This window comes from Mustela nivalis (genome assembly GCF_964662115.1).
Source record: "Mustela nivalis genome assembly, chromosome: 11".
NCBI lineage: Eukaryota > Metazoa > Chordata > Mammalia > Carnivora > Mustelidae > Mustela > Mustela nivalis.
Window position 1 is genome coordinate 17989652 of NC_139030.1, and position 26860 is coordinate 18016511.

The 26860-nt window shown below is 37.6% G+C and overlaps 1 protein-coding gene across 10 annotated transcripts in view; it reads right to left on the reverse strand.

The window, feature by feature from the left end:
• The window catches only part of NCKAP5 (NCK associated protein 5), a 964712-nt gene that overhangs the window by 161166 nt on the left and 776686 nt on the right, over nucleotides 1–26860 (reverse strand). The gene's annotated exons all lie outside the window — the stretch shown is intronic.

The following is a 26860-nucleotide window of genomic DNA, read 5'->3' on the forward strand; positions in this document are numbered from 1 at the left end:
AAAAATTTGGTTTAATTCTGATATTTTGGTGTGTGACTTTTATCACAGGGTTCAGAATATTTTTTTTTCCCTTGGAGTATTTCTTTTAAAATTTATTTCAAAATACATATAGTTTTATTCCTGACTATAAGAGGGATGCATTTCCTACTTCCACTCATACGTGCTTACTGCAAGAAGGCATGAACTATTAATTTATATTATATTTACCTTCACGTGAGCAAGGTTGCCATTTTTTATTACTTTTTACTAAAAATTAGAAATGATTTCCAAGTATGCATTTTAAAATGAGTAAAAGTGATACCCACAGCTTTACTTTTCCAAAATTTATACCTGCCATTTCATTTTCGTGTCTCAGTGCATTTACTGAAACTTCCAGTATTTTGTAGTAAAATAATGGTGATATCAAGTGTTATTGTTAATTTTCAGATATTAATTGAAATGACTTCTGTGGGTTTTTTTTATTGTTTGCCAAAATATTTGCTTTACAAAATATTGTTACATATTCTCTATTTTGTGTAATTTGTTTCCATCTTCTCCACTTTACTTAGAATTTTTATTGGGAATGAGTATTGAGCTTTCCAAGTGCATTTCCAAGTCTTTTGTCTTGACTATATGGTTTTTCTACTTTAATTGGTTGAAGTTCTTCTGCTGCATTTTGTTGGCATACTTCCTGATATTGGAGCACCCTAGAATTACTGGAATTACTTCATTTGGTGATAGTGCACTTTTAAAGAAATTTCTTGATTCCGTTGGCAAATATTTTCTTTAAAATTGTATGCATCCAAACAATGCTATTTGTCTATAGTTTTCATATGTGCACTGTCTTTACCTGATTTTTGTATTATAATTGTGGAGGTTTCATTTTTCATATAGTCTGAAATGATTCAGATAAAATTGGTATTACATGCTTTTTCAAAGGTCAGATAAAGCTCAGTTGTACGCCCATCCTGGGGACTTTTTCAATGGTAGATCTTTAATCATCTTTCCAGTGTCTTCTGCTATACACTTCATTTTTTGGGTTTTTGGCTAGACAATTGTGACTTCAAATTTGTTTATACAGACTTGATGTTTATTTATTATAAACTTTTATTTTTTTCTCTCTTGTATCTGTAACTGTTTTTTCCTCAACCTAATATAGTTCAGCTACCCTCTTTCTTTATTTGGTTAAATGAGAAAGTTTAATTATTTTATTGGTAATTTAAAAATACCTTTGGAAACATACATATTAACACATACACACATACAGGAATCTTTTTATTAATTTCAGCTTTTATTTTCAGCTATTTCCACTTGGTATTTTCCTTAGGTTTATCTTGTCCTTTTCCTAATTTCTTTTTTTTAAGGTTTTATTTTTTTATCTGAGAGAGAAAAAGTGCGTGTGCATGAGTTGGGGACGGGCAGAGGGAGAAGCAGACTCTCCATTGAGCAGGGAGCCTGTCTCCAGCCTGATTTCAGGACCCTGAGATCATGACTAAAGCCAAAGGCAAGAGTTTTACCAACTGAGTCACCCAGGCACCCTGACCTTTTCTTAATTTCTTAAAATAAGGATCAAGTCACTTTATTATTGGGGGACCTGGATGGCTCAGTAGGTTAAGTGTCTGACCCTTGGTTTTGGCTCAGGTCATGATCTCAGGGTCCTGAGATGGGACACTGTTGGGTTCCATGCTCAGTGGGAAATCTGCTTGATATTATCTCCCTTTCTCTCTGCCCCTCCTCCTCTCTCTCTCAAAATAAATAATCTTTTTTTAAAAAGTCACTTAATTATTTTTCTTTATTTTCTAATACTAAAAACATTCAAAGATATTCAATTTCTATTTTCTCTATGTCCCATATGCAAATTCTGCTTGTTTTACTCCACATACATTTTGGTCTGAAGTCTACACCTTTGCACAGTTTCATAGTTTGTAATGCCATATTTGTAATCCTCTTTCATCCAAGGATTGTCTAGGAGTATATTTTCTAATTTCCAATTAACAATAAGTTTGATAACATTTTATAATTTATTTTTAATTTATTAGCTTATTATCAGAGAATCAGCCTATAAAATCCACACTTTTTATTTCATTAAGGTTTTCTCTGTGTCTAAACTGTAATTGATTTTTTTCAAGTGTTCTGTAGGCATATGAAAATAATGGATATGCCTTACTGAAACAATGCAGGCTTTTGTATATAGCTATTACATCAAGATTATTGATTATATTATTTGTTTCTTTATAATGTTCCTACTTATTATTTGTCTATCAAAGATGCCTACTTCTTCTTTTTTTCTTTTTTGAAGCTGCCTATTTCTAAAAGCATCTATGTCTTGTGTTTTGAAGTCTTTCTTTAACAGTAGATAGTATATTTTTTACTACATTCACCTGGCATTCAGGGTTCTGCTTTGTATAGTAGCTGCTGTGCTATTTGGTTCATACAATTTTCTGAATAAATCTTTATTCAAGGCTTATAATTTATTTTATCTATAATTATATATATAACTTATAATTTTATATAAACTGTAATTTATAACTATATATATTATATAATTATATATGTAATTTATAATTTTATTATCTAATGTCTTTGTTTGTTTCAGGCTTTTAATCTTAAATTTCACTCTGTTTTGATTCCTCCATGCCTGTTTTCTTTATATTTGCATTATTCAGGTATCTTTACTCATTCATTCATTCATTTTCCCTTTATCACTTTTTTTTTTTTTTTAAATAAACAGCTTACCACTGGGTGTTATTATCTAACACAATCTGACAATCTCAGATGGGCCTTGGACCACTGTCTTATTTTTTTTATTCTTCTATCTTGCTTTAGATCGCTTATGTTACATTGTTCTATCTCTCTAAAATTCAATATTTCAAGTTGCTATTAGTTTCATTTCCCCCCCTTGTTAATCTAGAAGTTCTAGTGTTCTTTTACCCTGAATAATATACATATTTCCTCCACATTTTGAAAAAAAAATGATACCAACATATTATCACATGGAGACACAACATTTTTTTTTTTAAAGATTTTATTTATTTATTTGACAGAGAGAAATCACAAGTAGATGAAGAGGCAGGCAGAGAGAGAGGAAGGGAAGCAGGCTCCCTGCTGAGCAGAGTGCCCGATGCGGGACTCGATCCCAGGACCCTGAGATCATGACCTGAGCCGAAGGCAGCGGCTTAACCCACTGAGCCACCCAGGCGCCCCGAGACACAACATTTTTATCTTTGCCCTTCCCTACCTTCTTAATTTAAGACCTCGAGTATATTTCCACTTCCTCTATACCCTTCCTTCTCACCTCGCTCTTCCCTTCCCTCATTACTCCCCACCAAGGTTTTACTAAGAATAGCTTAACATTTTAAGATCTAGAATAACAGAATCTCCCTTGCCGCATGAGCCCTTTGCTTTAAGAGTCTATATGAAATACAGGTTTTAGACTTTCTCAGAAATCTAGTGCTATAAATGGATGGGTGTGCTTGCCTGGGTGTCTATAGTATGCCTACATATTAGTCTCAGTATCTCACATTTTCCTTCCATTCATAGTATCTCAATTTACTTTTATTTTTTAATTTTTTAAAGGTTTTAATTTATTTATTTATTTGACAGAGACATCACAGGTAGGCAGAGAGGCAGCAGAGAGATGGGAGGAAGCAGGCTCCTTGCCCAGCAGAGAGCCCAATATGGGGCTCGATTCCAGGACCCTGAGATCATGACCTGAGCCAAAGACAGAGGCTTTAACCCACTGAGACACCCAGCACCACTACTTTTATTTTAAATAATGCTTTTTAGGGGTGCCTGGGTGGCTAACTCGGTGAAGCATCTGCCTTCGGCTCAGGTCATGATCCCAGGGTCCTGGGATGGAGCCTGGAGTCAGGCTGCCAGCTTCTCCCTCTCCCTTTGCCCCTCCCCCTGATTGTGTGCTCTCTCTATCAAATAAATAAATAAATAAATAAAACCTTTTAAAAAATAGTGCTTTTCAACTATGAAAGTAAGATATGGACACATTTCCACTGTAAAGAATTCAAATTGTACAAGAGTCTCGTGGTCATCCCTCATCCTATTCCTCCCCCTAAAGGCAGGCAATGCTCTTAATTTGGCATGTGTCTTTCCAGACTATTTTCCATATATATACATTCATGTAAAATTTTCGTGTGTATTTAATATAAATGATATCACATTATCTATATAGCTTTGCAAATATTTGTTCACTTAATATATTCTAGAGATCCTTTGCAGTAAGTACCTAGAGATGAACTGAATTTGTTGTATAATACTGTACAGCATGGGTTCAGCATAGTTGTTTTTTTCTTTAAAGATCTCATTTATTTATCTGAGAGAGAGAGAGCGAGCATGAGCAAAAGAGTGTATAAGTGGGTGGAGGGGCGGAGGGAGAAGGAGAAGCAGAATCCCCATTGAGCAGGGAGCCCGACATGGGGTTCGATCCCAGGACCCTGGGATCATGACCTGAGTTGAAGGAAAATGCTTAACCAACTGAGCCACCCAGATGCCCCAGTAGCATAACGTTTTGATGGGCAGTTAGGCTGTTTTTACTGACTGGCTATTAAAAACAATGTCACCCTCTGAACATGATGAACAAGGACTTCTGTAAATACAGGATATGTGGAATTGCTGAGTCAAGAGCAATGTTTTGCCAGCCAGTGTTCTGCCAACCAAAAATTGCTGTGCTCAACTAATAATACATGAAGTTTAGATTTTTAACAACAGTGCATGATTCTCTCTAGCATTTTCTTAACACCTTTCTACATGCATTACAAAATGGCTATCACATCCATTCAGTGAAATAATACTGTTCTCAATGTAGCAAATGATAGCACTCTTACAAACACCTTTTACACATGTGTTTTGAAACACCAGGGTATCTGCACTGTAGAAGGGGTATTGCATCCCTTTCCTGAAATAACACTGTTTTGTGTGCAGCAAAGTCTTTGACAGCACTTAGTATGAGTGCATTTTTTTTTTATTCTAGTATATTGGGGGAGAAATGGATGTCGTATTTCAGTGTCTGCTTAGTAGTGAGGTAATTATCTTTTTACAGGTTTCACAGCTATGTGTGTTTCCTTTCCTGTCAACTGCCTATTTTCACTCTTTGTCTTCCTTCTCCACTTTTTCCTAACTCATAACAAATTCATAACTCTAATTCATGAAAGTTATTTACATTTAGATTTTAATCCCTTATTATTATATATGCTAAAATATTCCTCCCAGTCTAATTACTTTTCTTGACCTAAGTTTATGGACTGCTTGTGGCCAACAAAAATTTTTAAATTTTGAAGTAATCAAATTTAGTATTTCTTTTTTTATGGCTTGGTTTTATACCTTGTTTGAGAAAACATCAAATATCCTAAGGTTAAAAAAATATTCTGCATTTTCTTCAGTATTTATGTTTTTTTATACATTTATAATACTAATTCATGTAAAATTTATATTTCTCTATGGTAAAATGGGCTCTAATTATTATTTTTTCAAATGGATTGCCAAATGTCCTCCAACCATTTATGCACAGTTCATTATTCCCCATTGCTATCTTTCTCATAAAATAAATTCCCGTGTAAAAATAGGCATGGGGTGCCCAGTTCTTGGTTTGGGTTGGGTCATGATCTCAGGGTCCTGGGATCGGTCCCGTGTCGGGCTCTTCAGGTATGGAGTCTGTGATTCTCTTTCTCCCTCTGCCCCTCCCCAACTTGCTCTAAATAAATAAATAAATACCTACATACATAAAATCTTTAAAAAACAGTTTGTACTCAGACTTCTCTTACATCAATCAGTTTATCCCTTCTTGGTTCATACTCACACTGCTCTAATTATTACAGTTTTTTAGTGTATCCTGAAGTATCACAGGATAATTTTCCCGTACCACACTCTGTAGTTCTTTATTTTTGAAGCTGTCTTGGTTCTTTGAGAACATTTTTACCCTCTCAGGTGTATTTTATAATCATCTTGAAAAATCTCATAAAAAATTCTGTTGGATTTTGATTGGAAATGGATTTAATTTCAGATCGGTTCTAGGGGAGTTAACATTTTTATAACATTGACTTTTCTCATCTCATGGATATATAATAATATCTCCATCTATTCACTTCTTCCCTTCTTTCCTAATTAAAATTTTGTTTCATTCACTTAGATCTTACATCTATCTTATTAGCCTTATTAGGTAGTTCAGATTTTTTATTTATAGGAATGGAATCTTTCCTTAATGACATTTTCCACTTGGTTGTTACTGACATAGAAGAAAGTTACTAAATTTTGTGTGTTCTAATGTCAGTCTACTTTGGTGGCTCAATAAATTCCAAATTTCCAAACCTTCCCTAAAAATTTGTTTCTGCTGAGGAAACTTTATTTTCTACTACTAAGTATCTAATTTGATACAATAAATTTAATGTTAAATTTCAGAATTGGGATTCAAACCTAAGTATACAGAGTACAGCTCGTCTTTATCTTATTTCGTCTGACTCAGCATTCAGTGAGCTCCACACCCCCATTCCACTCCTCCCTCTAGCTCCCCTCTCCTAAGCTACAGCAGAAACGATTCCTGCTTCCTTGTGAAATCCCTCATTTGACCTCCTTAGACCTAAAGAATTTGAATGACTTGTCCAAGTTCATACAACTTAGGACTGGCAGAGCTAGATTAGTTTTTGGAATGGTTATTGCCACAAGAATAGCAGGGACTTAACTGTGTCTCTTTTCCAAATTGTAAATTTCTATACAAAGCTTTACTCATTTTAGTATTCCATGATATTTGTGTAGCATTTTATGAATATGTATAAAATGGGCAAATTTCCATGTCATACAAATACTGCTGGCTTTCAATTACACTTCTAATTTTAATCATTTAATTAACTTTTAATTTAATTTTAATAATTTAATTTATTAATACTTTTCAAAAGTAGGAAATGGGTCATATTTACATTGTAACACCATGTAAATATATCCGAAGTGGCTGAAGACAATTCTCAAAATGCTTGGGAATGAAAGCCAATGAAAAGTCATTAAACCCAAAAGCGCACTGAGCATTGAGAGGCAAGGAGGTATAAAAATGGGGTAAAAAATATAGTTACATAGCTATTATCAGCTGTTTAATACATTGTATTATGTATAAAGTACTAGGCTATCTCACCTTACTTCAAAACATACAAACACAACAACCAAGAGATAAATATTGTTGTTGTCATTGTTACTGTTTTTTTGTGGGGTTTTGTTTGTTTTTCCTTTTGCAGAGGAGACACTGGAACTTTAGAGGTGAAGGTACTTGTCCAAAGTCACGACATTAGGGAGCAGCAAAGACTGAGGTAGAACCTGGCTGTATTTAATCCCAAAGCCCTTTTTCTAACTTTTCTATTTATTAATCTATTTTCCTTAAAATCCAGCTAACGATACATGCATCCTCCCATGGCGTAAGTGCACCAAATCCTGGGAATATCTCCAACTATTAACCAAGAAATAAACTCATCTACCACCAAAAAGCTAGTCTTGTAACCTACTGAACATTTTCCATGAGTGCCTCTGAGGTAGCCCTCATGACATATCTCATCACAAATTAAAGACTCAAAGGTATTTGTAGAATTGATACAAGCAACTACGCGGATGAATATCAAATACGTGTTAAGCAAAATAAGTCAGACACAAGAGAGTATATGTTATACGATTCCACTTATATTAAATTCTCGAAAAGGCAGGATGTGACAGAGAAAGCACACTGGTGGGTGCCTGGGGCTGGGGATTGCTGAGAATCGACTGGGAAAGTGAACAAGGGACTCTCTCGGGGGTAGATGATAGATGATGCAAATATTCTCTAGAAACAGACCACAGCCGTTGGGATAATGGTTTTAATGGTTCCTCTTAATTAGGGTAAGGATGAAGCTTTATCAGGAAGTTGCTCTGGAGGAGTCAGAAAATAATAATATGTCCCAGGGACCTTCAGTGTTTTGGCAATCTGGTCAGAGAAGAGCAGCAAAATTCAGCAACTAAAATAGTCTGGAAGCGTTGTGAGCAATCAATTGGGACCATCCATCTAGCTGCACAAAGGGCACACATGAACATCCCAAACGTTCTGTTTTGATACGGAATTCATGTGCTGAGTAATTTTTGTTTCCTTTTTGCAATGGACATGCGGTTGTTAATGAGAAGGCAATTTCGCATCAGAGGCATCAGCTTACAGATCTTATCTCCTTCATTTCAGTGTTTCGTGTTTTAATGGCAAATTCTGCTGCAGCATTCATGGTAGTGGCGTCTTGCACTCATATTATTATAAGGTTTTTACGTTAATTCAAAGATCTTAATGCTTGCCTTGAACAATGTCAAATAGAACAATGAAATATGGGCAAGGCTTATTGGAAAACATCTGTATGCATCTAATAACAAAATGCACAACACATTCTATTTTGAAATTCTGATTTTCTTCACATTAAAATTGCCTTGAAATATACCCATTATGCAATATGATCCTTTATCCATTATCCATTCTGATTTAATATTTAGCTATTTAAAAGGGAAAAGAACATAAAAGGAAAAACAAACGAAAACAATTCTCTCTTTTAAGGGGACATGGACTTTGATTTACAAAGGTGAATACTCAGGGCTCTAGTATACTTGGCAAAAGTCTCAAAACAGGTATGAAAGAAAGAAGGATGTAAAATAGGAAGTGTCCCACACAAGGGGGTTGAATAAAAGGTAGAAGAACAGTCACAGTGCACATCACATTTATAAATTCAGTCTTAATATAGGACTCATTTCTTAATTAAGGAAATTAATAGACAAGCTTCACAGGGTCCCTGGACATCTGGAGGTTATCAGCAATTTTTTCGCTGTATCTAGGGAGAAAACCTACTGCCTTCTCTTCCAATGATTCCAGGATCCAGCCATATGCCCTCTACCTTCACCTTCAAAACTGACTACCAGATTAGACAGCTGAATTTGGGGTATATCCAACTTATCCATTTCTAGCATATCTCATACACATAGTCTTGCTTGAACATTCACTTTGAGTCACTGAGCTAAAGGCCTACAAGGATCTACTTCGAGCTAAATAGTCCAGAGACTTCCCAGAACTACAGATTTCTAGGAAAGTCGAAAAACAACCCAAAAACCAAGAGTGGAGAGAAACTAATTTGACACAACCTATTTGGGGTCTAGTACCTCAGTCCCTCAGAGCAGTTTCTCAGAAATACTCATGCTGAGCAAATGCATCACTTTTTATACCTTCCCTGCCCCCTGCCCCAGGTTACTAACCTCACAGGGAGAAAAGGGAAAGAACTCAGCTTTTATTCAGCTATAGCTCTGTGACAAGCAATGTGCTGGGCATTTTAGGCACCTTTTTATGCTTTATTTGTTCAGATGCATTAAGGTTCTAGGAATTTCGGTAATCTGTCAAAGGTCACCCAAGCAAACTGTGGTGGGGTGGGAACTTAAATCCAAGACAGCTTGGATCTCAGCAGTCTTCCTGCTTGCTGTCCACACACTGTCTCCGTTCCCACCCCTTCCCAAGCCTCTCTGGTTCTCTCCCACATACCTCCTTGGACTTGGGAGGATTTCAGCCAGCTCATTCATTTCCCAAAGCTTCCCATTATGCTGCAAGCACATTTCTCAGGACAAGCTCTCCTTCTTCCTTAATTTAGGTAAATTTCAAATGTATTACCCCACCAGCATGGTGGGAAAGGCACGATGCTGGAAATGAGGATGCTGACTTCTAGTCTGATCTAAGCAGACAATGTGACTTTGTCTCATGCACAAATCAATCTAACGATCAGATAGCAAGGCAGGTAGATTACACGATCTCGAAAGTTGAGATATAATATTCCGACTCTATTATTCCCTGGCATAAACATGTTTCTAGGGAAAGGCATTTGATCATGTTACTAGGTAATTAGATTCATTGTCCTTATTCGGGGAAATATAAATTATGCCCACAATGGTGTTGCCCATAGTTCAGATTCCTAAGCCCCTGCCCAAATGTATTTAACTTAATTTGTGTAAAGTGTAGCACATTGGTAACTCCAAACAGACCTTTAAATGCCTTTTAACTGGCTGATTTGTTGAAAGCTACTGTAATAGCCTTTGCATGTGCAGGCCCAGGGAAAGAAAGGAAGGTGCAGTTGTAGATGAGGGTAAGGATGTTTCAGGCAGGAAACATTGTAGCAGAAGGACCCTGGCTAAGAAGCAGCAGCAGCTTCTAGGAATTTCAATTTCCTGTTTATAAAATAGCAATAATAATCCAGGCTTATTGGAAGGATTCAGTGGGATGACTTTTGTCTACTAATGAGGTATAAAGTGACCCCAAAGCAGAAAAAGTGGGCATTATATTAGTTCTTGATTTTGAGACACAAGGCTGAAAGTAACTGATAGAAATTGACCCGGGTATAGAATACAAGCTGCTAAAAAGGCAGGAAAGGCTGCTATAGTTGAGTTGCATAAAGACGTCTTTATAAACAGGAGATGCAGTGATACTTACCCCTGGTTTTTCAACCTCACAAAGGCACCCTACCACCTCACTCACCCAAAGATTTCCATCAGAGTTTTGGAAAGTTCAACTGAGGCCTGTTTGTGTATATGTGTCTGACAGTGGTGGGAGACGGGGCTGGAGGTTTCTTTTGTCCTTGAAGCTGGTCTCCACTGTTTTGGGGCCCCCAGCCAGGGACACAAGCCATGCGTTGATCATCATCAGGAGAGAAGAGCACCTTGCCCTGGGAATAATAGTTATCTCTGTTTTTCTAACCAGTCTGGAAGCTACTGTGAGCCTAGCCCTAGCATTATTTCTGAGCAATGGCAGCAGACCAGGGTCCGGGCACAACTGAAGGCCAATCCCATTTGTTTCTAGGGTCTGACCACCCCAAGCTACACTGAGCTTCAGACCTGCCTCAAGTTCTCTCCTCATGGTGTGGGTAGGGCTTGCTGAGAAATTCCAGATGCTTCTGTTTGTCTTTTTGGTGTATAGCCCCTTGTCCCCTCCCTTCCCTGACCCATGCAGCCAAGACTTCAATGATACTCCTTTTTGGTGAAGGCTGGTGGGTTAGAGACTTGTTCTGGAGTCTCCTGGATAGTTGCGGCCGACTGCAAACCGCTACCTGGTTCCAGAAAGTAGCTCTCCGTTATATCAGGGTAGTTTTCAGACAAGTGCACCCTCGTGGCAAGAGAAGTGATAGAACAAAGCCAAATTGCTTTTCGCTCCTGGAAACACTGGTCTTTTATGTCAGAGTTTGGGTTACTTAATCTTTTTGTGCCAGGAATAAGATTTCCCTGGTGTGACATCCGCTGATAGCTATGGACATTCTACCACTTTGAGTGCCAAGAAATTAATGCTCCAATCTGCATAATCAAATCCCCAGGTAAACATCATTGTGCCTTTCTCAGTACTTTTTGTCCCTTGCATTTCCAAATCCTTACATTTACCCAAAATGCATAAAAATATAATACTTGATAACAGTTTTTACTGGGGGAGCTTTTAAGGTTACTGTGATAAATATTTACAGCATGAAATTCACTAAATCTGGGATCATCAGGTTTTCTTATGTGTTTGAAATATAAAAAAATATATATACAGCCTGAATGTTGCATCCTATAAGGTACATTTCTTGAATTTACATTTTAATCACTTGGTCAATTTCAGTATAATGTTGATTTATGTTCAGGTTTTGAACTTCTCTGTTTAATGTTAAAATCCTTAAAACGAACCTTCGACACAGAGGGCTTTTCATTTTTCATCGGTTTTCTTAATTCAGGTTAAGTAGATTCTTCTCTGATAAAAAGCTAAAAAGGATCCTTGCTGAAGGTCATAGTGACAGAGAAGTCAATTAGCATTATACTCCTCACAGGTGTTTGTCTTCAGAGCTCAGTGGGTTAATCTGATATGGTTCGCTGGGACTGGGAAGACCAAACAAGACCAAAGCAGGTTAAGACGATTTCGTAATTTTAGAGTTCTGACTAAAGCCAGAATGTAGGGTTAATATAAATGTAAATTCCAGTATTAAACTTAGTTACGAGTTTAGTCTGAAAATTGCCTTCTGGAATCTTGTTACCCTAACAAACTCCTATCCATCCATCAAAGCTCAGTTTAGTGATCACTACCTCCGAAGGCCTCCCTCACATCCCAGATAGTGTCAATAACTCCTTCCTTGGCTGGTAAATATTCTGTTTCATTGACTACTCTACGCACAGTTGTTTCTTCATAATACTTGTCTCCTTATTAAATGATAACCTCTCTGTCCTCAGGAGGTGCTCAATAAATTTTTGTTGAGACAATGAATACAGTGACATATTTTGGCTGTCCTATGAGTATGATTGTGCAGTCTGGTACCAGGTGTTCTGAGCACAGATATCATATTTTAAGGTAAATCCACCACCTCTACAGCCAAAAAAGAAAATCAGGTATTTTGCAGACCAAATATGGCCCACAGATGTTTTACTGGGCTTCCTTGGTGTTGCAAAATAGTTGAATCAGGTGCCAATACTTAAAAATCAAGTGGCTGCCCACAAAAGTCTCTATTTAGGTTCCTAAAAAACGTAAAGCTACAGCAACATGCAATCAGCATTTCCACGTGGTCACCACGAGCTGGTGCTGGCAGCAGAGTACACAGCCTCTTTTATTTATTGCTTCACTTGGCTCAGCCCCTTATGGCATTTCAGTCTGCCATACTGGGCTTGTGGCTTGAGATTTTTCACGGTCTTCGACAGGAGGATGGTTTATGCATAAATAGCCATGGGCTCTTGAAAGCAATATTTGGGACTCATCTAGTTTTAGGAGAAGACAGTGAGTAGGAAGCCAGGTGCCTTCCATTAAGTAACTTAAAGTTTGGGTAGGGGGTCAGGAGAGGAGAGAGAAAAAATCGTATCTCTGAAAAAATATGGAAACATCAGTTCCTCAGCAAAAGGCATATCTATGTAACACAGTTCTCTATAGCGACGGGGAACAAACAATTCCAAGATGGAAGCCTGAGGTCTCAGCGGCAATAGACAGAGATAAAGCAAATGGGAACACTGAACAAACAACAAAACAAAACTACGGTTCACTTAAAAAGAGAGATTGGGGTGCCTGGGTGGCTTAGTCAGTGAAGTGCCTGACTCTTGATTTTGGCTCAGGTCATGATCTCAGGGCCATGAGATCGAGCCCCTCATCAGCTCTGTGCTGGCTGTGGAGCCGGCTTGGGATTCTCTCTCTTCCTTTCCCTCCGCACCCTATGTCTTAAAGAAAGAGATTAAGCTGCCCAGTTGTTTCAACTTATTTAAACATAAGATTGCAAAGTCTTTCTTCTTTTTTGTGCCCAGTGCCCTAAGGACTGTGCCCACTCCCTTCTCCTCCTTCCTCCATCATGGCCACCTCATTTGTGAAGCCACTTCCTTCTAACCCCCTTTATGGCAAGCCTTTCATGTGTCCCAGAGGTTCTCTCAGTCCTTCATTCACTCCACATTTACTGAGGCTCATTTTTGTTTAAGTTATGTGTTGAGAAAATTCACAGGTCACTAAGGCAAGGCCCTGGTCCCTCTGAAGATAAAAGCTAAATCAAGTGAATAAAGACGAGGAGTTGCGCCCTGACTTCCTTATAACAGACCACCTGTACCCCTGATAACAACGTAATGTGGACAGGACATGACATATGGACTGGGAAGCCTGGGTCTTACATAGACAAAAGACAAAAAACAAAAATAGAAAATACTCCTCAACTGACTTGGGAATGAAAAGCAAATATGTATGAAAACAAATTCAGCATATATACAAAGTGACATATTGATACAGGCTGGAAACTGCTAAGCAAGGTGAGCACAGGACGCTGAGAGGGGTGGGGGGTGTGATTCTCTTTCTGGAGCCCTTCCAAAGTGCACGGCTATCCAACACGGTGGGAAGGAAGAGACAGACTTCCTCATGCCTTCACATCCTTGCGCAGGTTGTTTCTTCTGGCTTGTACTTGTCTTCTCCCTCGTCTACCTCACAAACGTAGACTCTGCCTTCTAGACTCACATGGAGGCATTATCTCCTGTGTCAGGCCATCCCCAAGCCCCTGATACGCTGTAGGCAGTCCCCCGTCCCTGCTGTGCTGCCCCTAGGACCTTGCATGTGCCCCTCACCACATCACCATCTTCTCCATGGAACTTGTGGACCACGGCTGTTGAAGAAATACAATTCACCACCCAATTCCTAGCCCTGAACTACTTTTGGTGCCTCAGGTTTATTAAATGAAATAAAAGGAATGGCAGGGGTGGATGGATGGGGTGGGAGGAGTATCATTTTGGACACAGGAATGACATACAAAATGGAATGGTTGAAGGAAAACCTATGTCATGCTCCGTGGAGTATATTTCTGCTTGGCTAGAGTAAATAATTTGTGTCAGAAAAGACAGGAAAGAGAGAGAGAAAGAGGGAGGGAGAGAGAGAGAGATGAAGCCATTGAGGGTGAAGTGAGTCTATAGAGGGTTTTGGATGCCTGCTGAAGATAGGAGAAATGACATCTTGCCATAACCCTGAAGGCTCTTTCCCATATTCTCTGCTGCTCTTACTTGATCCCAAACCAACCTTGTGTGGGGCATCTAATAATTGAAAGCCTTGCCCTGTAGAGGCTGTGTGATCTTTCAAAGTGTCCTTTACCGCTCAGAAAGGCCACTTTTTGTGCTTCAGACAAGTGAATACCCTTCCTAGGGCTTATGACATGAGCGAGAGTCCCTGCTGCACATTCCTTCTATGTTTTCAGGTCCGATAGATGCCCACAATGAAGCCACCGAAGTCCTCTGATCTTGCAGGATAACAGATCACGGCTGGTGGTACTCGGCCATCTGGGTCCTGGTGTCACTCACCATCCCTCCAACATCACTGGTCTGCTCCTCCCGTCACCCTGTGGGTCTCTCTAAATTAGATCCCAGGTCTGTAGGGCAGAGCAGAGGCCACCTCTATGCCTGGTATGTAAGCTTCGCAAGGAAAGAGCTGGTCAATTTCAGAAACTCATGAGGCAAATGTGCATCTTAACAGTGTGGGAAGCCCAGTGGCTATTCTAAATAGGGATGGATTTTGTTTTGTTTTGCTTTGTCTTTTGGCCTCTTCTCCTAACTCCATTTAGCTGTGGCTCAAGAGAGGCACTGATCCATCCGAATGAAAAGTTTCCACCCCCAGAACTGAAGAACCATTGTGCCACATTCTACCCAGCCCTGTGTGCAGTCACCTGCTCCTCCCTTACTACTCTGTGTTATTCCGACGTCTCCTCTTCTCCTTTCCATCTCACGTCTCACTTCAACTGTGTATATTTAGAAAGTGCCTTAGAAGCAGATGTGTATACCTCTTCAAAAGCAAATACACACTTTGAACAACATCGAACATGGTAGAAGGTTTCTAATTCTCAGACTGGCCAAATGCCCTGCAGAAGATAATGTCTTGTTGGTTATTAACGGATAGTTCAAGTTCCAGGTAGCTCTGCAAGGCTGTGTTCACTATGCAATCACAGGTTCTAAGGTAGCAAGGAGTGTAAACGCCTAAACAAAATAAAACAAAACAAAAAAAGGCCCTCTGCTCCTCAAAGATAAAGAAAAGGATTAAAGAGGAGCTGGATGGCTTAGTTGGTTAATCATCTGCCTTCTCCTTGGTTGTGATCCCGGGGTCCTGGGACTGAGCCCTGAGCTGGGCTCCCTGCACAGCGGGAACCGGCTTCTCCCTATGCCTCTGCCCTCCCTGCACCTCGTGCTCTTTCTTTCTGAAATAAATAAATCATTTTTTAAAGGATTAAAAATATGAATTGGGTACCTAGCAACAGGGAAATTAATAGAAAAACACATCTAAGTGGACAGAAAAAGGCATAGTCTTCAAACTAAGATTACAATCTTATTGCAATTAGAAACATCCCCCTCAATAATGACATCAAATGGTGACAGAGGTTGTTCTCGACCTCAGTCCTCCTCACCAGAAGACCAAACATCGGTGGATAGGACACGACTCTGAAAAACCCCAAAGACAGGCGTGAGGTTGAAGAACCACTTTGGACTACAGAGACCAAGAAGGACCACATCAAAAGGGTAAAAGGAACAGCCACACACTGACTGCTACCTGTCCAAAAGGGTACCAGACCACTGCCCCAAGATGGCTCTTGGGGCCTATGGTTTCTCCACTGGGAGAAAAAATGTCTGAGGTGGATATGTAGGCTGCCTAGCATTGTGGGTCTCTTCCTGGGAGGTTCACTTGGGTCTCATCCCATGGAGACTGCAGGAATCTGTGGAGTTTGGGCACTGGAGATGAGATGGAGACAGAAAAGAGGGGCTTGCCTTACAGCCACAAGTGCTTGGATCTGGGCAGTCCAAGTTCCCCCCTGCAGTGGTGTCTGAGATTCCAGCTGGTGGCTTTGCCTATCTGCAGAGACAAGATAGTGACCCCATCAGGACAGGGAACTCAATATATAGTTCTGCCTGATTTTGGTCTCCAAACAATGAGCTGTACTGGCCTCTGGGTCTGTTCTGCTACTCCACCCAGCCAGGCAAGGACATTTGTAGACCTAATTACCACTGTAGCTTCCAGCTCCACCTGATCAGGAAACCTACTCAGAGCACCTGGGAAGCTGTGTAGCCTATCATACAATCCCACTTATAATGGCATTTGAGCAGAGAGGTCAGCCAGCAGCTCTTACCATCTGCAGAGCCCAGCTGGTGGCTTCATCTGGCCAGAGAACTTGGTGTACAGTTATGCCTCATTTGGGTCCTTGATCAGTGAGTTATGCCAACCTTGAAACCTGTTTCACTGCACCAGCCAGACAAGGAAGTGGGTTCATGACCCCACCTACTGCTGTGTATAGCCCTCTGTCTCACCACCAGGAAGTATAACCAGAGCACTGGGGGCTGCATGGCCCACTGTAGAGCCATGCTTTGTGGTGGCACTCAGAGAACCCAGCCAGAAGCTCTGCCCATCAGCAGAGCTGATGATCCTGTCTGACCAGGGAGCTCAGTGGTTAGCTCTTCCTGATTCTGAGCCAGAACCAACATGGTATAACAACTTTCCCAGCCACGGAAGCATATTCACAGGCCTCCTCAACTGCTGTATACAGCCCCCACTCCAACCCAATTAGAAAGCCGGACCAGCAAATATGGGCAACTGTGGAGCCCAACCTACAGCTGCATTTTGGAAGGTAACCAAGCCAGCAGTCCTATCCAACTGTTCCTAGCCAGTGGCACCCCCCCATCTAGGATCTAGAACAGTGCCTAACTCAAACAGACACCCCAATAGCAAGCCCCACTTTTCCAAGAATGTTACTAGCTGACCTATTCTGAAACCTAAGATAAGCTGACTAGTGAAGAACTGCCTCTGCCAAAGCAAACCTGTAAAGTCTGGAGGATGAGACCACTCACTCAAATGTACAGACACTAATGAAAGATATCAAGGTCCATAATCAGATAAATATGACAGCACAAAAAGAAACACTAAAGCTTTAATAACTATCCCTGAAGAAATAAAGATCTATAAGCTGACAAATAATTCAGAATTATCCTCTTAAGGAAGTTTAGTAAACTACAGGAACACACAGTCAACTACAGAAAATTAGGGATACAATAAATAAACAAAATGAGAAGTTCAACAAAGAAGAAACCATTAAAAAAAAAACAGAAATTATAAAGCTGAAGAATACAATAACTGAGGAATTCAACAAAGAGCTTCAACAACAGACTCAACCAAGTAGAAGAAAAATTAGTAAACTGGAAAATATATTATATGAAATTATCTAATCATTGAAGCAAAAAGAAAAAAAAAAGGAAAGAAAAAGGATGAAGAAAACCTATAGCACTTACAGGGCTAATAACAATATACACCTTATGAGAATTCCAGAAGAGAATATAAGGAGAAAGAAAAAAACAGAAAATATGTTCAAAGCAAAAATGGTTGAAAACTTCCCAAACCTAGGGAGAGAAATGGATAACCAAATTCATGAGACCAAAAAATCCTGAATAGGTTGGACATGAAAAGGCTACACTGAGACACATAATAATTAACTTTTCAAGTCAAAGACAAACAGATAATTTTGGAAATAGCAAGAGAAGAGTGACATGTCACATGCCTGGGAGCTCCACACAACCATGGATGAATTTCTCAATAGAAACTTTGCAAATTGGGGAAAAATAGCATGATATATTAAATATATTGAAAGAAAAACTTAAACCTATTAGAGCTATCCTTCAGAAATGAAGGAGATAAAAACTTTCCTTAACAAACAAAAGTTGGGGAAGTTCATTGCCACCAAACCTGTCTTACAAGAAATGCTAAAAGATGTTCTTTATGTGGAGTTATGCTAATTAACATTGTAAAAATATATAACTATATGTGTAAAATTCACTGATAATGATAAATATAAAGTTAGAGACAGATTCTAATATTGTAGGGGTGGTGCATAGTTCACTCACAACTCTGGTTTTAAAGTAAAAGAAAATGCATTGAAAATAACCATAAGGACAATTTGTTATTGAATATACAATATAAAACTAAGGAAACTGTAACATCAATAACCTAAAATGTGAGGGGGAGAAGAGAAAGTATAAAGCTTCTCTTTGCTATCCAAGTTAAATTGTTATCAGCTTACAATAGGATATTATAAATATAAAATATTTCATATAAGCCTCATGGTAACCACAAAGGAAAAACCTGTAGCAGTTACACAAAATATCATAAAGGAGGAAAGCATATTGTTACAAGAAATCAAACGATGACTGCAAGATAAGAAGCAAGGAACAAAGTATCTACAAAATCAGAAAACAACAAAATGGCAATAGGAAGTCCCTAGATATTAATAATTACTTTAAACATGAATGGATTAAATTCTTTAATTAAAAGACTTAGAATGGGTGAATGGATTTTCTTAAAAAAAAAATCCAATGATATGTTGCCTACAAAAGTCTTACTTTGATTTTAAAGACACACATAGACTGAGAGTAAAGAGACAGAAAAAGATATTGTAAATATGGCAAACCAGAAAAAAAAAAAAAAGCAGGAGTAGCTATATTTATATAAGACAAAGTAAACTTTAAGCTAAAAATGGTCAAAAGAGACAAATAAGGGCATTATATAATTATAAAGGGGTCAATCCATCAAGAATATATAATAACTGTAAATATTAAACTCCCAGCATTAAAACACCCAAATATGTAAAAAACGTATTAACAGAACTGAAGGCAGAGAGATAGCGTGCAATATTAGAGAACCTCTATACTCTATTCTCTACAATAGATAGATCATACATACAAAGAATCAATAAAGAAATAGCAGATTTGTACAACACACGGGACAAAACAGGCCTAACACACATAGAATATTCCATCCAACAACAGCGGGATATACATTATTCTTAAGCACATGGGGAACATTTTCTAGGATAGATCAAATGTGAGGCAACAAAACAAGTCTTAGCAAATTTAAGAATATTGAAATCATTCAAGTTTTTTTTTTTTCCCCTGACCACATTACTATGAAACTAAAAATCAGTAACAGGAAGAGAACTAGAAATTCACAACTACATGAAAATTAAACAATATGCTCCCGAACAACCAATGGATCAAAGGAGAACTCAAAAGATAAACTAAAAAGGTATCTTGAGACAAACACAAATGAAAATACAACATATCAATACTTATAGGCCACCACAAAAGCAGTTCCAAGAGGAAATTTTACAGTGATGAACACATACATCAAGGAAAAAGAACAATCTCAAATAAATAATCTAACATTAAATCTCAAGGAACTTAAAAAAAAAAAAAAAAAGAGAGAGAGAGACTGAGCCCAAAGTTAGCAGAAGGAAGGAAATGATTAAGATTAGAACAGAAATAAGTGAAATAGAGAACAGGAAAACAATACAAAAGATTAACACAACTAAGATGGTTCTTTGAAAAAATAAAATTGATAAATATTTACCTGGATTAGCCATGAAAAAAAAAAAGACAGAGGACCCAAATCAAACAAATTGTAAATGAAAGAGGAGACATTATAAATCATAACACAGAAATACTAAGGATCATAAGAGATCATTATGAACGATTATATTCCATTTACTATGAACGGTTATATGTCAATAAATTGGACAACCTATTAAAAAAAAACAGGAAAAAATGTTGAGAAATATGAAACCTATTATAGTTGAATCATGAGTGGAAAATCTGAAAAGACCAGTAATGAATAGAGATTGAATCAATAGTCCAAAATCTCCCAACAAAGAAAAGCCTAGGACCAGAGTTTTTGCTGGTGAATTTTACTGAACACTTAAAGAAGAATTATTGCCAATTCTTCCCAAACTCTTCCAAAAAAATTGGAGAGTACTGAACCACTCCCCAAATCATTTTATGAAGCTAGATTACCAAGATATCAAAGATAGATAAAGGCAGTACCAGAAAAGAAAACAGTAGGCAATGTCCTTGATGAACATTGGTGCAAAAATTCTCAACAAAATACTTGCAAAATAATCCAACAGCACATAAAACAGATCATACTCCATGACCAGCTGGGATTGATCCCTGAAATGCAAGAATGGCTCAGCATATGAGAATCAATAAAAGTGCTACATCACATTAATAAAATAAAAGATAAAATTATATGATCATCTCAGTAGGGACAGAAAAAACACTTGATAAAATTTCATGTTCTTTCATAATAAGAACTCTCAACAAACTGGGTGCAGAAGGAATATACCTCTACATAATAAAGGCAACATATGACAGGCTTAAAGCTAATGTCGTACTTAGTGACCAATTTTTTTTTTCCCTAAGATTAAGCACAAGAGAAGTGTGCCCACCCTCACCACTCTTATTCAACAGAGTACAGGGAGTCTAACCAGAGCACTCAGATAAGAAAGAGAAATGAAAACCATCAGAATCAGAAAGAGCAAAGTAAAACAGTCTCTAATTGCAGATGATGTGATTTTACATATAGAAAATCCTAAAAACTCCACCAAAAAGCAATTAGACTTAATCAATGAATTCAGTAAAGTTGCAGGATACAAAATCAACATAAAAAAGAGACAGTAGCATTTCTATACACTAACAATGAATTATCTGAAAAATAAATAAATAAAATAATCCCATTAACAATAGCATAAAACCAATAAAATACTTGGGAATGGATCTAACCAAGGAGGCGAAAATTTCTACACTGGAAACTACTAAACACTAATGAAAGAAATTGAAGGAAACACAAATAAATGGAAAAATATCTTGTCTTCTTGGGCTGGTGAAGCTAATTTTGTTAAAATGTCCTTATTAACCTAAACCATGTAGAGATTCAATAAAATCTCTATCAAGATTTCAGTGACTTTTTTTACAGAAATAGAAAAAAAAATCCTAAGTTAGTTTAGAACCACAAAGGACTCTAGGTAGCTAAAATAATCTTAAGAAAAAAGAACAAAGCTGAAAGCATCACAATTCCAGATTTCAAATATATTACAAAGTCATAGTAGTCAATATAAAATGATATTGGCATAAAAACATACAGATTAATGGAACAAAACTGAGAGACCACCCCCCTAAAAAACCCCATGTATATATGGTCAACTAAAGATAGTCAAAGGAGTGAAGAACACTCACTGGAGAAAATACAGTCTTTAATAAATGGTGCTGAGAAAATTGAATATTAACATGCAAAAGAATGAAACAAAAATACTATTTGATACCACGTACAAAATTAACCTGAAATGGGTTAAGGTTTAAACATAAGAACCAGAACCAATAAAATCCTAGGAGCAAAGACTGTGAATAACCTCCTTGAAACTGATCTGGGCCATGATTTGTTGGATATGAAACCTGAAGCACAAGCAACAGAATCAAAAAGGAACAAGTGAGACTACATCAACCTAAAATGATTCTTCACAGCAAAACAAATGATCAACAAAAAGAAAAGACAACTTATGGAATGGAAGCAAACATTTGCAAACCAAGCTTCTGATAAGGGGTTAATATCTAGAATACAGAGATAGCAAACTCAACTCATACAACCCAATGGCCAAGAATCAAATAACCTCATTTAAAAATGGATAAAGGACCCGAATAGACATTTTTCCAAAGAAGATATTCAAATAGCCAACAGGTATTTGGAAAGCCTCTTGATATCATTAATCACCAGTGACATGCAAATCAAAACCACAGGATATCATCTGACTGTTAGAATGAGTATTATCTAAAGATAAGAAATAACAAGTGCTGATGAGGAGGTACTGTTGGAAGGAGTGTAAATTGTGACAGGCTTTATGGAAATAGCATGGACATTCCTTAAAATGTTGAACATAAAACAACCATATGATTCAAAAACTTCTTGGCATATATGCAAAGGAAACAAAATCATTATTTCAAGGAGGTATCTGCACACTCATGTTCATTTCATTACTAACTAATTCAGCTCATGTTCATTTCAGTATTAATTAATCGATTAAGTGTTCATTAATAGGTGAATGAAATTAAAAATGTGATAAAGACACACACAAATATGCACACAATCCACTTGTACATGAATGGACAAGGTATGACATATGGAATATTACTCAGTCATACACAAAAAACCCAGGCATCTGTGACAACACGGATGGACGTTGAGGGCATTATGCTACAACAGAAAAAGACAAATACTGTATTATCTTATTTATGTGAGGTATCTAATAAAACAGAACTCATAGAAACAGAGAAGAGATTGGTGGTTGCCCCAGGTTGAGAATGGCAATGTAGGGGAAACTGGTGAAGGTGGTCAAACCTTCCAGTTACAAATAAATCCTGGATATATAATGTACAGCATGGTGACTAGAGTTGACAACACTATACTGTGTATTAGAAAGCTGCTAAGTAAGTAGAACTTAAATGTTCTCATCACAAGAAAAAAAAATTCCAAGGATATGAAGTGTTGGCTGTTAACTCATTGTGGTGATTATTTCATAATAATTACATATATTAAATATTCTATTATACATTTTAAACCTATACAATGTTACAGCAATTATATCTTAATAAGTCTAGAATAAAAAATAATAAGGGCACTGAGATTGCTATATACCATAAACAAAATTTTGTCCCGCTAAAAATCTATTCCATAAAAATGTATGTAATTAAGTGCTAAACCATCAATAATATACAATGAATACATACTATGAGCAGCGATAACCTCAGTGGGAGGTAAAAGGCAACATTCCGCAGAGTTCTTGCCCTCACAGAGATTAATCATAAATTAAGAGAAATGAAACATGGAATTCCCAGTTCTCACAGCTGCACTGCATGATCTCCACCATATCTGCTACAAGAGACTAAGAGTCCAGAATTCCATAGAGAACCATGGCCTGTGTGGGATGGGTCATCAATACTCTAGGAGTTTCAGTGCAGGGAAAGTTCCAGGAGAACTGCTCTGACCCTGGAAGGCCCCTGAAAGATGGCAGCACTTGGGTTAAGTCTCAGAGATTCAGATTCGTGGCTTGTGGATAGGTGAGGAGAAGGGAGTGTATTGTGTCGTATCCTGCTAAGTCAGTCTCATGAATAGATTTATGCTGTGAACATAAAGATTTAGGGAAGAAAAGAATCAATCAGAAGTACAGTAGGATTTTTAAGTCTTCTCATCTCATATAAAATAATACCATAAAACAAAACACTAGCAAGCAAAAAAAAAAAAAAACCTCAAAACAAAGAGCACTCTAAGAAGTGACAGCAAATGTTTACACTTTGGTTCTAAGCTGTCAGATTCCCAACTGTTTGTGTGAATAATCTACACTATAACATTCTTTTCTTTCTATCTTGGCCTAAGGATATGGGTATAGGACCCTTTGAAATATCAGATGAGAAGGAAAAGAAAAAACAAAAAACTGTGTTCAGCAAAAAAAAAAAAAAGAGAGAGAGAGAGAGAGAATATTACGTTTTATGAGAATAATGATAACAGAGGTGTCTAAAATAAAACCAAAGCAGAACCCACAGGAGAGGGGAAAATCATGGATGCCACAAATCAAGAGGCTTTCAGAACTGTGTAAATACGGTAGTCTTCTTGTTGAGATTTCACCGCAGAAGCCCTCTGATCTGACTTGATCACAAGTGGCTCGGTTAATCAAAATGTCAGAATACAGAATCAGAAAAATGTTCCTTATCCTCATTTGTGTTCCCTGCAGAGGGAGCTTAGAAGAGAGGTGGAAGGGAGGGACCTGAGCCGGATCACTGGTTTTGATTCCCACTCGATCAATTACCAGCTGGGGGACTTCGTGCCTGAGTGTCCCCATTTTAAAAATGGATGCAAGGATACTGCCTGCCTCATTGGATTGTAATGGAGATGACATTGGTGAGCTCCTTAAAGGCTGTAGAAAAGTGTCTGATATGTGGGAAACACTATGCATTTTTAAATAACACTGTTGGTAGGGCCAAGGCTACTTCTTTGCCTAGGGATCCTATTATTAGAGTCTGTTTTGTTTGGCTTTTTTGGGTGGGGGAGAGGCATCAAACACATGCTTTATGCATTGTTTATGCATATGTCTTTGTTTTGGATTTTCTTAAGAGTGTAACAAGAACTTCAAATCACTTGGGAAACAATTTGCATGCAGAATGCCTCTATGTTTAATATAATTCTCCAGCTCCCACAATTTTTTTAGTTAGGTACCTATATTTCATTTGCTCATAAACATTTATTTAGTGACTCGCCTTTATAGATGGTTTTGAAGCACTGAACTTTGTTTTATATAAATAATTCTTTGGGTATCGCATTTCATCGGTTTATATAGTAGTTAAAAATGATATAATCGCCATAAATACTACTTGCAGAAACATAATGAGTTACAAAGATGACTCAATTTTTGGTGAGCATTCAACCCAACTGGTAAGAGAAGAAAGTATACTTAGCGGAGAACTCTATTAGTTGCCTATATTTGAGGAACTGAGTCTTGTTTGACATGATTTATAAGAAGAAATGGTGAGCATTGGCTAATCTGGCCAGTAGATTCAAATAAGTTTAATTAGGGAATCGGGTTCCATTAAGAGCATTCCTTTGAGATTTTACTTGCTATACTAACCTCTCAATTCTTTGGAATTTAGCTCAAATCACTGATTTTAATACAAAGGGCCTTGTTACTCTGATTTGTTACCACCCCCAGTCTCAGAGATACCACTCTAGTAACTGGAATTGCCACAAAAGATTAGTGCCATTCTTGATTTTCATTTTCAGGTTAGACCTTGTTTTTTTTTTTTTTTTTCCCCTCAGCATGGATTTGGTTCCCTTTGCAAATTTCCCAGACTTCATCAACTAATCCATAGAACTATGACTTTTTGTTTCTCCTCTACAAAAAAAAAGGGGAAAAAAGCAAAAAAAAAAAAAGGCGCTAAATAATATCCAAGTGACAACTTCTTACTATCTTTAAGAGACAAAGACTGGTTCTTATAAATTATTTTCTTGTTTACTTTTCACAAGCTATCTCCTAAAATCACAGTGGGTTCAACACTCTTCTTTCTATATTTCTCTTCAAGAGGGCACTCCAGATTGTAGATAACTGTTAGGCTGTATTCAGCAGATGACACCTAAGATAAGATAAGGCATCTAAGATAAGCAGAAAACTACTTAGAAATCTATGGTACTGAATCTCCAGTCTATGGGCAGATGCTGTAAGTTCAATAATATTTGGGAGCAGGTACACTGGTAGATTGGCTGCGCCTGAAAGCCACACCCTCAAATAGTCTGGGCTTGATGACATGACTGAGTCCTCCCAAAGCATGCACACGAGACAGGAAAAGTTCAGAAAAAGAGAGGGCATAAACTTCCCTTACATGTATGCAAAATAACTACCAACTTGCAGAATAAATTTGTATCATTTATTCATTATTCCATTCAACAGATAATTATAAAGCTTCCATAGGTGCGAAGCAAGCATCGATTGCTTTTGCTGTAGCCAGTACTCCACAGTATGTATTTGTGCCGCCAGAAAATAAAAAAATCACAAGCCACATAATTAACAGACCCTCTAAAAAGCCAGCAACTCCATCTTTCTGTGACTGTGAGCTGTAGATGGTAGAGGACAAGCAGCCCACTTTCTACCATTCTTTACAGAACTATTAACAGCCCATCTTTCAGAAATGTTATTTAAATTAGAATGGCTCCTGGAAGAGAAGACTATTTGGGGAGGAATATAAAGTGTGTTGGCTGAAAATACCCAGTGAATAAACACTGAGTTCTATTGTTAGCGTACACACCATTTCCTGCCATTTGGATATGGATTTCAGAAATTTGTGACAGCCAATGAAAAAGTTTAAACATCTATGGCACATGTGTTTATTATGGAAATAAGCCATCATGGTTCATAAACAGGGACTACGGATCCTTAAACATTGTTCCAGAAAAGCCTGAAGTTAAACCAAGCAAAATGGAAAAAATTCATGAACATGCAACAGCTGTTGAAAGTAATTATAATATTGGATCTTGATATAAGAGAGCAAAAAGAAATACAACTTTTTAACAGAGGCAAGACTCTCTCTGACAAACACTTCTTGTGGTTGGAACCAGGAAAGAGAATAGAAACAGACAATTTTTTTCTACATAATTTTTGAGTCCTAAATTATGATTTATGTTTTAACAGATAAAGCAGAGGGGAGGTTAATTTAGGAGATGAGAACTACTGTACAATTGAGAGATTTGCTTTATTTAAATTTGGGGGGAAAATTATACTTTTGATGTTGGGCTTTATCGAGCATCTTTCTTTCAATGAAATGAATGGCAATTTCTTGTTATTTCCCTGAGGAGTCAAGGAAAGATGTTCATGCCAAAGTGCAGGTGGTAAATGAGCAGCCCTGGCCCAGCCATCAGGAACAGTGTTGTCCTGTAGAACCTCCAATGGCAATGGAAAAGTTCTGCATATGCATCAGCCAATATGGCGGCTGCCGTCTCTATGAGGCTTTTCAACACTTCCAATGTGGCTAGTTTGACATAGAAACTTAATTT